The sequence below is a fragment of the Heteronotia binoei genome, chromosome 11 (assembly GCF_032191835.1).
Source record: "Heteronotia binoei isolate CCM8104 ecotype False Entrance Well chromosome 11, APGP_CSIRO_Hbin_v1, whole genome shotgun sequence".
Lineage (NCBI taxonomy): Eukaryota > Metazoa > Chordata > Lepidosauria > Squamata > Gekkonidae > Heteronotia > Heteronotia binoei.
In genome coordinates this window covers 31,476,745-31,488,045 of record NC_083233.1, presented here as the reverse complement: position 1 = coordinate 31,488,045, position 11,301 = coordinate 31,476,745, and the positions used below count along the sequence as shown (strand labels likewise).

The 11,301-nt window shown below is 42.1% G+C and overlaps 1 long non-coding RNA gene across 1 annotated transcript in view; it reads right to left on the bottom strand.

The window, feature by feature from the left end:
• Window positions 1-1,062: 1,062 nt before the first annotated feature.
• Window positions 1,063-11,301, bottom strand: part of LOC132579703 (uncharacterized) — a 530,128-nt gene continuing 519,889 nt past the window's right edge. Inside the window, exon 3 of the long non-coding RNA XR_009555985.1 lies at window positions 1,063-1,091. This is a non-coding gene — a long non-coding RNA (uncharacterized LOC132579703). The remainder of the gene's footprint in view (window positions 1,092-11,301) is intronic.

Sequence of the window (11,301 nt, the reverse complement as noted above, 5' to 3'; positions counted from 1 at the left end):
CCTGGCCCTAATCCCATTAGCATAATATTTCTGTTTCAAAGTGTATTTATGGCACAATTCTCACCACCCTATGATAATCTCTATTCCTTTTATTTCAGATTAATTAACCAAGAGTGTTTGCAAAAGCATCAACAATGTGTAGAAATAGAATCATCATGCTAAACTTTAAATACTTCTTGGAAGAATAAGGGGACAGGCAAACCAAGGTTTTATATCGTGGGTAGCTTGTACAAAGGTTTACCCTAGCAAAGATATCTCAGGAAGCTTTTTTTTTTTTTTTTTTTGGGTAAAGGGATTTGATATCTGTAGAGGCTGCACTTTTAACTTTCTTTGAAAACAACTTAATTAAAAAACCTTGCATTAAAAATAGAGCTGTCAAATAAATCCTTGTTAAAATAGTTTCCAGAAGATAAATAATTAATGGATTTCTCTCTCTCTCTCTCTTTTTGCTTCCCGAGAACTCATCATTAACCATGAAATAAACTTCACAGTTTACTATAAAATGATCAAAGAGGAATTAGGTAAGTATTCAATTTACTGGAAAACTGTTACAGTATATCTCTGAGACAGAGAAAGTGAGCAGACAATGGGACCATGGATGTAATGAATCTGAACAGTGATAGAAATTCAGCGGGTGTAGCATCATTAATGTTAATTTAGTGAATGTTAAAATTGCCAAGGGGAACAAATTTGCTGGCATTAAGGCTGATAATGGATAAATAATCGAAATAATTTTATACGAAACATGAGCTAGCATGGGGTGGTTCAGTTCTTTCCTAAGCACCTTGTTTTCTGTGATCCTACTCTTATATGAAAATAGATATAGCAATATGAATTTCTCCCCCAAAAGATCCCTTGTAGAAAAAAAAATCCCACTGGCATTTGATCGACTTGATTTCTGGTACTAAATGTGGGCTGTAAAATGTAAGGGAGAGTGAAGAGCATTTCAAAAGCTGCCTCTCTTATCAATTGTGGTTTGTTTCATACCAAGGAGGAGGAAGAGGAGGAGATTGGATTTATACCCCACCCTTCACTTGGAGTCTCAGAGCAGCTTACAGTCTTCTTCCCTTCCTCTCCCCACAACAGACACTCTGTGAGGTAGATGGGGTTGAGAGAGCTCTAAGAAAATTGCTTTTGAGAGAACAGCTCTGAGAGAACTGTGATTGACCCTAGGTTACCCAGCAGGTGCATGTGGAGGAATGGGGAATCAAACCCAGTTCTTTCAGATTAGAATCCATGCTCTTAACCACTACAACAAACTCTCTCTCTCTGCTTCCCAAGAACTCATCATTAACCATGAAATAAACTTCACAGTATACTATAAATCGATCAAAGATGGCGCGGCACTCTCAAGAAGGGTGATCATGACTGTAGGGTTGCTAGGTGCATGCCTACAGCCCCCAGGATACTTTGTAGGTAGAGCATGAGGAGAAAAGATGCTGTATATGTCTTGACATAACTTCCAGCTAAAACCTAAAATGACATCACTGAGCTCTAGGATTTTCTCTATGCTACATGTGTATCGGTGATGTCACTTCTGTGCCATATGAGGCAGTGATGTCAACATGTACATGATGCCTTTTTCTCCTCTGTTTCCTTGCCACTAATTCAGGCAGTGATGTGTGCTGGAAGGTGGCAAAAGATAAGCTGTCTTGGTGGGTGATTTGGAAACCTACTACTCAGCTCACTTTCAAGCAGCAGTGAAGCTCCAGGAAGTCTCTCTCCTAAGAAGATTTTAGTGAGCAAGCAGATTTATTTGATAGCAAGGACCAGGACTTTTTTGAGCAGGAATGCACAGGAACACAGTTCTGTCTGGCTTGGAATCAGGGGTGTGGCCAAGTATGCAAATGAGTTCCTGCTGGGCTTTTTCTACAAAAAAGGCCCTGTGTGAAACAATGGTGATGTCAGGGTGTGTGGCCTACTTTGCAAATAAATTCCTGCTGGAATTTTCCTAAAAAAGAAGTACTGGAAAGGACATTTAGGAAAACAAATTTTGGAATACATTATAAAAATTTCTAGAAATGCTGCTGATTAGAATTATACCTACTAGCAATTCTTTTTTTCTACATGTAATAATAAAGTAGGTGGCTTGCATCAAAACAGAAGTTTCTATATAGTTGGAAATCTCTCCAGCTATACCAGAAATGACTAAATATGAGGCCCATCCACCAGAGGTGGCACATTGGTCCAGAGTTTCAGAATACCCCACTGTACTGTGCCATTGCCACACTAAACACACTGGTCCAGCCTGCCACCCACTGTGTCACTTCTAGGGTTGCCAGGTCCTCCCCCCCACCTGATCACCAGGTGTCAGGGGTAGGGTTGCCAGATCCAGGTTGAGAACCTCCTGGAGATTCGGGAATGGATCCTGGGAAAGACAAGGACCTCAGTGGGGTACAATACCATCAAGTTTACCCTTCAAAGTATCTATTTTCTGCAGGGGAATGTACATTTGTAGTCTAGATATTAGCTGCAATTCCATGGGATCCGCATGTCCCACACACACACACACACACACACACACACAGGTATAAGAAAAGGCCTGCATGGTTAACAAAGTAATGGAAGCTGTAAAAGGTAAGAAGGACTCCTTTAAGCAGTGAAAAACCAGTCCAAGCGAGATTAATAAAAGGGAACACAGGCTGTGGCAAATAAAATGCAAGACTGTGATCAGGCAGGCAAAAAGGGACTACGAGGAGCATATTGCAAAAAACATAAAGACCAACAATAAAAATTTCTTCAAATATATTAGAAGCAGGAAACCAGCCAGGGAGGCAGTGGGTCCCTTGAATGACCAAGGGGTAAAAGGATTACTGAAGGAGGATAGGGAAATGGCTGAGAAGCTGAATGCATTTTTTCCCTCAGTCTTCACTGTGGAAGATGAGAAGTGTTTGCCTGTTCCAGAACCACTAATTTTGGTAGGGGTGTTGAAAGACCTGAGTCAAATTGAGGTGACAAGAGAGGAGGTCCTACAACTGATAGACGAATTAAAAACTAATAAGTCACCAGGTCCAGATGGCATACATCCAAGAGTTCTGAAAAAAACTCAAAGTTGAACTTGTGGATCTCCTGACAAAAATATGTAATCTTTCATTGAAATCTGCCTCCGTTCCTGAGGACTGGAAGGTAGCAAATGTCACTCCCATCTTTAAAAGGGGTTCCAGAGGAGATCCGGGAAATTACAGGCCAGTCAGTCTGATTTCAATACTGGGAAAGTTGGTGGAAACCATTATCAAGGAAAGAATGAGTAGGCACATTGATGAACACAAGTTATTGAGGAAGACTCAGCATGGGTTCTGTAAAGGAAGATCTTGCCTCACTAACCTGTTACATTTCTTTGAGGGGGTGAACAAACATGTGGACAAAGGTGACCCAATAGATGTGGTTTACCTTGACTTCCAGAAAGCTTTTGATAAAGTTCCTCATCAAAGGCTCCTTAGAAAGCTCGAGAGTCATGGAGTAAAAGGACAGGTCCTCTTGTGGAACAAAAACTGGCTGATTAATAGGAAGCAGAGAGTGAGTATAAATGGGCAGTCTTTGCAGTGGAGGACGGTACGCAGTGGGGTGCTGCAGGGCTCAGTACTGCGTCTCATGCTCTTTAACTTGTTCATAAATGATTTAGAGTTGAGAGTGAGCAGTGAAGTGGCCAAGTTTGCAGATGACACTAAATTGTTCAGGGTGGTGAGAACCAGAGAGGATTGTGAGGCACTCCAAAGGGATCTGTTGAGGCTGGGGGAGTGGGCGTCAACGTGGCAGATGAGGTTCATTGTGGCCAAGTGCAAAGTAATGCACATTGGGGCCAAGAATCCCAGCTGCAAATACAAGTTGATGGGCTTTGAACTGGCAGAGACTGACCAAGAGAGAGATCTTGGGGTTGTGGTAGATAACTCACTGAAAATGTCAAGACAGTGTGCAATTGCAATAAAAAAGGCCAACGTCATGCTGGGAATTATTAGGAAGGGAATTGATAACAAATCAGCCAGTATCATAATGCCCCTGTATAAATCGATGGTGCGGTCTCATTCGGAGTACTGTGCGCAGTTCTGGTCGCCGCACCTCAAAAAGGATATTATAGCATTGGAGAAAGTCCAGAAAAGGGCAACTAGAATGATTAAAGGATTGGAACACTTTCCCTATGAAGAAAGGTTGAAATGCTTGGGGCTCTTTAGCTTGGAGAAACGTCGACTGCGGGGTGACATGATAGAGGTTTACAAGATAATGCATGGGATGGAGAAAGTAGAGAAAGAAGTACTTTTCTCCTTTTCTCACAATACAAGAACTCGTGAGCATTAGATGAAATTGCTGAGCAGTCAGGTTAAAATGGATAAAAGGAAGTACTTCTTCACCCAAAGGGTGATTAACATGTGGAATTCACTGCCACAGGAGGTGGTGGCGGCTACAAGCGTAGCCAGTTTTTTGGCCACTGTGTGACACAGAGTGTTGGACTGGATGGGCCATTGGCCTGATCCAACACGGCTTCTCTTATGTTCTTATCAGTGCCAGTGGAGCCATCTTTGCAAAGGGTGCCAGTGTCAGGAATCCAACTCCCAGGTGATCTAGAACTTTTTAAGGTGCCAGGGTCATTGATGTAGTACAAAGTAGTTGAACCTGAATCAGAGCATAGCCACTGGAAAAGCCAACCCTTGAAAGCCTGAAGGAAGAGGAGCAGAAGAGCTGAAAGAAAGATATGGACCACCACCCTCCCTCCGGCAAGCCTTTGGTCATTGAGAAATAGGCGAGAGTGGACTTCTTGGCCTTGATAAAGGAGGAAGGAATAGGACAAACATGGAGGAGGTAGGTCAGGCACAATGTTGTGAATTGTATTCCTCAGCCAAATATTGTGAACGGAAGAAAAACTAGTCTGCTGAACCTTCTAAGGACATTTGGATCGAAAGCAATGGATTTCTAAATTGTTAGTCTCTCCTCCAGTTTTTCATGGGCTTCCTTTCTGATGTTATTAAAGTATCAGATCAAATTATAACAGTCTCCCTATAGCAAGCATGTGCCATACTAGATAAGGTATTGTAATGTCATGTATATGCAGAACAGCTTTTTCAGCAGTGCCATTTCAACTGCAATGCATCTGCATTACTTGATGATGGAAGGCCAGATAATGATTGTAACCAAAAGTTACATGCAAAGAGATTATTGGTTGCAATTAGAAGCAGTGTTTTACCAGCATGCAAGATTAGTGTAAATTGTCAAGTTGAAGAATAACTTGGTTGCCAGCTCCCTATGGAGATTCGGGCCCTACCGGACTTACTACCATTCAGTAGGTCCTGCAAAATGGAGCTGTTCTGCCAGGCTTTTGATTGAGGCAAGCGGCATCCTTACCTTACTGCTGACATCATCTAGCAGACCTCCCTACTCGGACCTACAGCTATGACATCTATGACACTTAGGATATCTGTATTGTAACCTATAATAAGTGCTGTACCATTCATGCTACATAATTTGATTGTTCATTGATTGTTTTATGGTTTTATGTTTTTATTGTTGGATTTTACTGTTCTATTGTTTTATCGTGCTTGTGATCTGCCCTGAGCCCATTATGGGGAAGGGCGGCTATAAATCTACTAAATAAAATAAATAAACTTTAAGAGTCAAGTAGCCTTATCCTGTAAAACTCAAGGTGAAGGAAGCAATACATTCTGCCTCTTTAATGTCTTACCTGAAGTTCTAATCAGTTACCATAAAGAACAGGATTCACCACTAAAGCCGTGCACCTCTCTGGTTAACCTTGAGACATATCCACGGCGATTCCTCACTACTATTTCAATAGCCAGATAATCAGATGGCTACAAACGAAGGAGAAAAGGAGCTTTAATGGATGGAGCCAAAGCCTTGTGGTGGAAGCCTTTAAAACTGTGAAGATGTTAGCTCATCTGTTGGGGAGGGAGACACAATTGAAAATGCAATTAAAAGGAATTTTAAAGAAAATGATGGGACCTCGCTATAGGTAAAATTGGGAGCCTTGCACAAGTTATATTTTATATTATTAAAACCCATCATTTGAGCATATATGATTGTTACTTTGAAAAAAATAATAATTTAAGAACATGGAAATGTATTATTTGGTCCGCTAATGTCACAGGTACCAGCCAATAGATGTCTGCAACACCTGCATATGCAGCTTTAGAATCACCTCTCATCCCCCTTCTTGAAAGAACTGTTGTTCAGACTGAAACAGCCAGAAAGCCTGCTAAACTAGTTTGAACACAGCACAGAGGGGAAAATTTAAGCATCCAGGTCTAGCCAGCCATACAGCAAATTCATCTGCTTAACAAGGAATTGTAGATTATATATAACAACCCTTAAATGACCTGCAAGATCTTTAGTATTTCTAGCAAAAGAAAAAAGAAAAGAAAAGAAAAGAAAAGAAAAGAAAAGAAAAGAAAAGAAAAGAAAAGAAAAGAAAAGAAAAGGCATTCCACCCAGCTATTCTGGGCAACTTAGTGGTTTAATGAGGTATACAACAAACACAAGTCAAACCCCTCACTGGGGAAAGTAACTGACAATGGAATATTTCTAGGCTCTGGCCTGATAAGAACATGAGAGGTGCCATGCTGGATCATGCCAGTTTCACACAGTGACCAAAAAGTTGCCATATAGAGGATCAATAAGCTGGCAAACCCCAGTTGCTTTTTTGGGGGGTGGGGGTTACCATAGAGTTTGAAGGGATTGCTGAAGCATTGCAATGATGAAGTACCTCACTTGTGTTACACAACTGAAGTGACTCTGTGGTGTCACCGAAACATTATCTCCACCCATTTTTTTCCAGGTAGAATGGAGAAAGTCAGACTAGGATCTGAGATACACAATTTCAAAGCCCTCCTTTGTCAGCAAGATCACTCTGCTTCTCTCTCTGTTTAACTTACATCACATGGGTCTTATAAGGATAAAATGAGGAAAGGATGATCAAGTACATTGTCTTGACTTCCTTGGAGTCAGGGCAGGATACGATCAATAAGCCAATGTAATGTACCCATCTGTTGCCTTTGGAGAAAACTGTGGTTAAGTGGTACATCACATGTGTTGCATGCAAAAACTCCCAGATGTGACCTTTGGCATCTTCTATTAAGGTGTTGGGAAATATCTTTCTTCACCCATGACCCTGGGGAAGTGTTGCCAGTTTCAGTAGACCATACAGAGCTAGATGGGCTAATGATCTAACTTGATGTAAGTTAGCTTTGTATGCTTCTAGATAAATCAAGCACACTAATGCAACAGTACCCTTTAGTATATATGTTCAGTGGCATGAATCCAACTATGCAATTCCAAAGACAATTAAGGGCACTTACATCTTCAGAAGAGTGGGTGACAATTTCTTTCCCCCTCCCACAACATACTGTGAGGTTAACAGACTGTGGGATACATGCCAATGCTTTGCACTCATTTTACAAACCAACACAAAAAAATGTGAGGGCTTCTATTTGTGCAGTAGACTCCCAAAACCTGTCTTGGAGGCAGCAGGGATGGGCCTGCAGAAGGCATTTCTCACACTTTGAGATCTATAGTCCAGTTAAGTCCAGAAACAATTCTTGCTTTTATTTAAATTATTCAAGTTATTGCTGAAAGCTACTATAAGACAAAAAACAAAACAAAATAAAACAAGAGAAGCTTCCTGATGGATAAATGATCATTATTGCTGGCCTTTTTTGAGCTACAGAAAGCAGATCTATGACCATTATCAACTCTTTGGGGACTCCCCAAACATTACCCTTCAAGCCCAAAGAGTATACTTATGGATGGCATGGTATTTCATGGAAGCAACATGCCCTAATTTACTTTTCCTTAGATGCATCTTTAACTAGAGACAGGAAGGTGCCTACGCTTTGATTTCAGCAGACATATTTATGGCTCATGCGGTTGTACTTGCAAAAGAGGAAAACTCCAGAGAGAGAAGTTACAGATTTTAACCGAAACAGTCATAAAAAATATACCAGCTGAGCACAAAATCTGAGCTTTCTTCCCCTCATGTGGCTTATGTTGATGAGCACATTGATATTCCACAGTTCTGTCTAGTAAATATATTATGTACACATATTTAGCAGAACCTCAGCAGTTCACAAGTCACTGCAATGTGTAGATCAGACAAGGCGATGTTTAGCAGATTAGATGCATAGTGGTATTTATTAACACAAATATAAGACCTGCCTTGCTGGATCAAACCAAAGACCCTCCTAGACTAGCATCATGCTTCCAGCAGGGCCAGCTAGGTACCTTTGGGTATCTGCACAAGCAGAACATGAAGGCAATGGTCTTTTCTAGCAACTGCTGTTAACAGATGTACTGCCTCTGTACATGGAGGTTCCATTTAGCTATCATGAATAATAGCCATTGATAAATTGGGCCTACAATAGGTTTCCTATGTCCACCTTGTGAATTCATGATGGCTTGAGATCTGATTTTGGTGACTTGCAGTTCATAGATTATTGCCATGACCATTATGCTGAATATGTCTATTAACATTATGCCTATGAGACCAAAATTTTATTACAACATTCTAAAAGACAACCACCTTTCTAAAAATATCATACTGGTACCAAGTCTCTATTTGACCTAATTTTCTGACAATGATTGGCAAGATAGGCTGGTAAGTCCCACAAGAATGGACAAAGATAGCCATTCCCTATTGTTTGCTCCTAGAATTTCATAAACACAAATAGAGACTGTTTCCAAATATGGATGCCTCACTCCTAGCTAACTGTAATGACCAATTCCCATCAGTTTAAGTGAACACTGTTGTTTGGTTGCATGAAAAAAAGAAAACAAAGCTTGGAGACATTGCTGAAGGGGATAAAGCTGTGGCAGTGCCATTGGTGGAGCATCTCCTGGGGACCATAGGCAGGGATCTGAGGTAGGGCAATGTGTTCCTGTGAAGAACCTGCAAAGAGATCTCTTCAATGTATGTGCTCTTCAATGCAAAGAGATCTCCTCCTCCTGGTTTCTCTGGGGGGGGGGGGGTGCTGCTGCAGCTTCACCACTCAGATTCAGCCACTCCTCAGAGAAAGAACCCAGCTTGCTGCAGCTGCCACAAAGCGTCTCCCTGCCACTGCTGCTACCACCAGCACCCGGGCTTTCCCTCCCTATTTCCTCAAGCAGCTCCAACCACGTGGCACACAGGCCTCATTCTCCTCTGGTGAGATTTAAAGGGCCCACTGATCAGCTGATTGGCAGGACCTTTAAATGGCATGGAAGGCCAGCAACTGCTTCTTCTACCCCTTCCCTACAAGATTAGAATCGGGGGCGGGGGGGCAGGTAGGGCTGGAAACTTGCAAATAAGTCAAAGGGCTGTGCCCCGTGAAGTCCCCTTGTGGCTATGAGCCTGGTATGGATGCACCCACTCCACTCATCACAATGATGGCAATTTCTTTAGCTTTAGATAATTGCCAGTGATCTAATATTTTTAAGAAGTCAGTTGTGTTAATGGACATCACAACATCCTGCAGCAAGTCATCTCATAAATTAGTTAGGTGTTGCATAAAGGAATGTGTTGCATAAAGGAATGTGTCCATTAAAAAAAATGCTTATTCATTTTCAGGTAAATGACCCACACTGGATTCTTATTCTCATTTTACATATCTAATGCTAAAGTTCACATTTAATGTTGCACCATAAATCTTCACATTTAATGTTGCACCACAGTGGGATCGCAATGGATTTTGATGTCATTTCTAAGATAGCCTAAAATGATTTACATAGAACAGTCCCAGAATAGAAGATGAAAACCCTCAGTTAAAAGCAGGGGTAAAAAAGAAATATTTTGGTCTGGTGCATAAAGGACAGCATGGCAAGCCTCAGTGGTAGGACTGCCAAGCCCAGGTGGGGAAATTCCTAGCATTTTCAGAGAGGGTCCCAGGGAGGGCAGGGTTTAGGGAATAGAGAGACCTTAGTGAGGTATAATGCCATAGAGTCTTTCCCCTAGTGCAGCCATTTTCTTCAGGATAACTGATCCCTGAGAGCCATTGTGGTATGGCAGTTAAGACTGGTAGATTGGTGGACTAATCTGGAGAACCAGGTTTGATTTAATCTGGAGAACCAGGTTCCATATGAAGCTTACTGGGTGCTCTTGGGCCAGCCACAGTTCTCTCAGAACTCTCTCAGCACCACAAACCTCACAAAGATCCTGTTGTGGGGAGAGGAAGGCACAGGCAATTTTAAGCTGCTTTGAGATTCCTTAAAACTCCTTGAAAGTCAGTTTGGTTTAGTGGTTAAGAGAAGTGGACTCCAATCTGGTGAACTGGGTTTGATTCTCCACTCCTTGACATAAAGCCAGCTGGGTGACCTCGGGTCAGTCACAGTTTTCTCAGCTCTCTCTCAGCCCCAGCTACCTCATAGGGAGTCTTCTGTGTGGGAGAGGAAGGGAAGGTGATTGTAAGCTGCCGCAAGACTCTTCAGGTAGTGAAGAGTGTAGGTATAAAACCTACTCTTCTTCTGAAAAGTGGTATAAAAAGCATCTGTAGACCAGTTATAATTGTGAGAGGTCTCCAAGCCCCACCTGTCAGCTGTCAGCCCTAAGGAGAGGGCATTTCAATCCACATTTGAAGCATCATCACTGAAAAGGCTCTGGCTGCCACCTGCTTTGCCTCCGCAGGTGGGGCACAAACAGCAGGGCTTATAGCTGAGGTTGCAAATTATTCTCAGCACTCAAAGCTCTGAGCTAATTGCTTGATCATGTTGCTTATGTGTTACTTGGTGTGTGGTTTGACTAGTCAATTGTCAGGGGCATCATAAGAAAGTAGGGTACACCGTAGGGCAGAGGTGTCAAATATCTGGCCTAGTGGATGAATTAGGCCCCCGGAGGGCTCCATTCAGGCCCTCAAGCAACTGGCTGTCATCTGCATCCTTCTCCTCTCTTGCTTCCTTCTGTGTAACAGCTTGCTTTTACACAATTGCACAGGAGCTACAGAGCAAAACCTCTATTTTCTCCATTGGCTGAGGCTCCTCCCTTGGGGAGGAAGGTGGGAAAGAAATAGCTTGTATTGCCAGGCTATCATAATTGCACAGGACAGCTACTGAGCCAAGCCTCTCTTCCTTCTATTGGCTGAGGCTCCTCCCCCTCCTGGTCCCCTGGGGAAGGCAGGAAAGAGCCAGAGCTTCCTTTGCCCAGTTCCCTGGATCCCATGGGAGAAATACAAGAAAGCACCTTTAAGACCAATGAATGCTAATATTTTAAGCATATTTTAAGTTTTTTTTTTTAAAAAAAACCTTTAATTGTGTTGTCTGTGTCCTTTATAAAGTTTGTATCTCTGCTATCTAATCTTAAATAGGTACATATATGGCGCATCCCAACGTGGC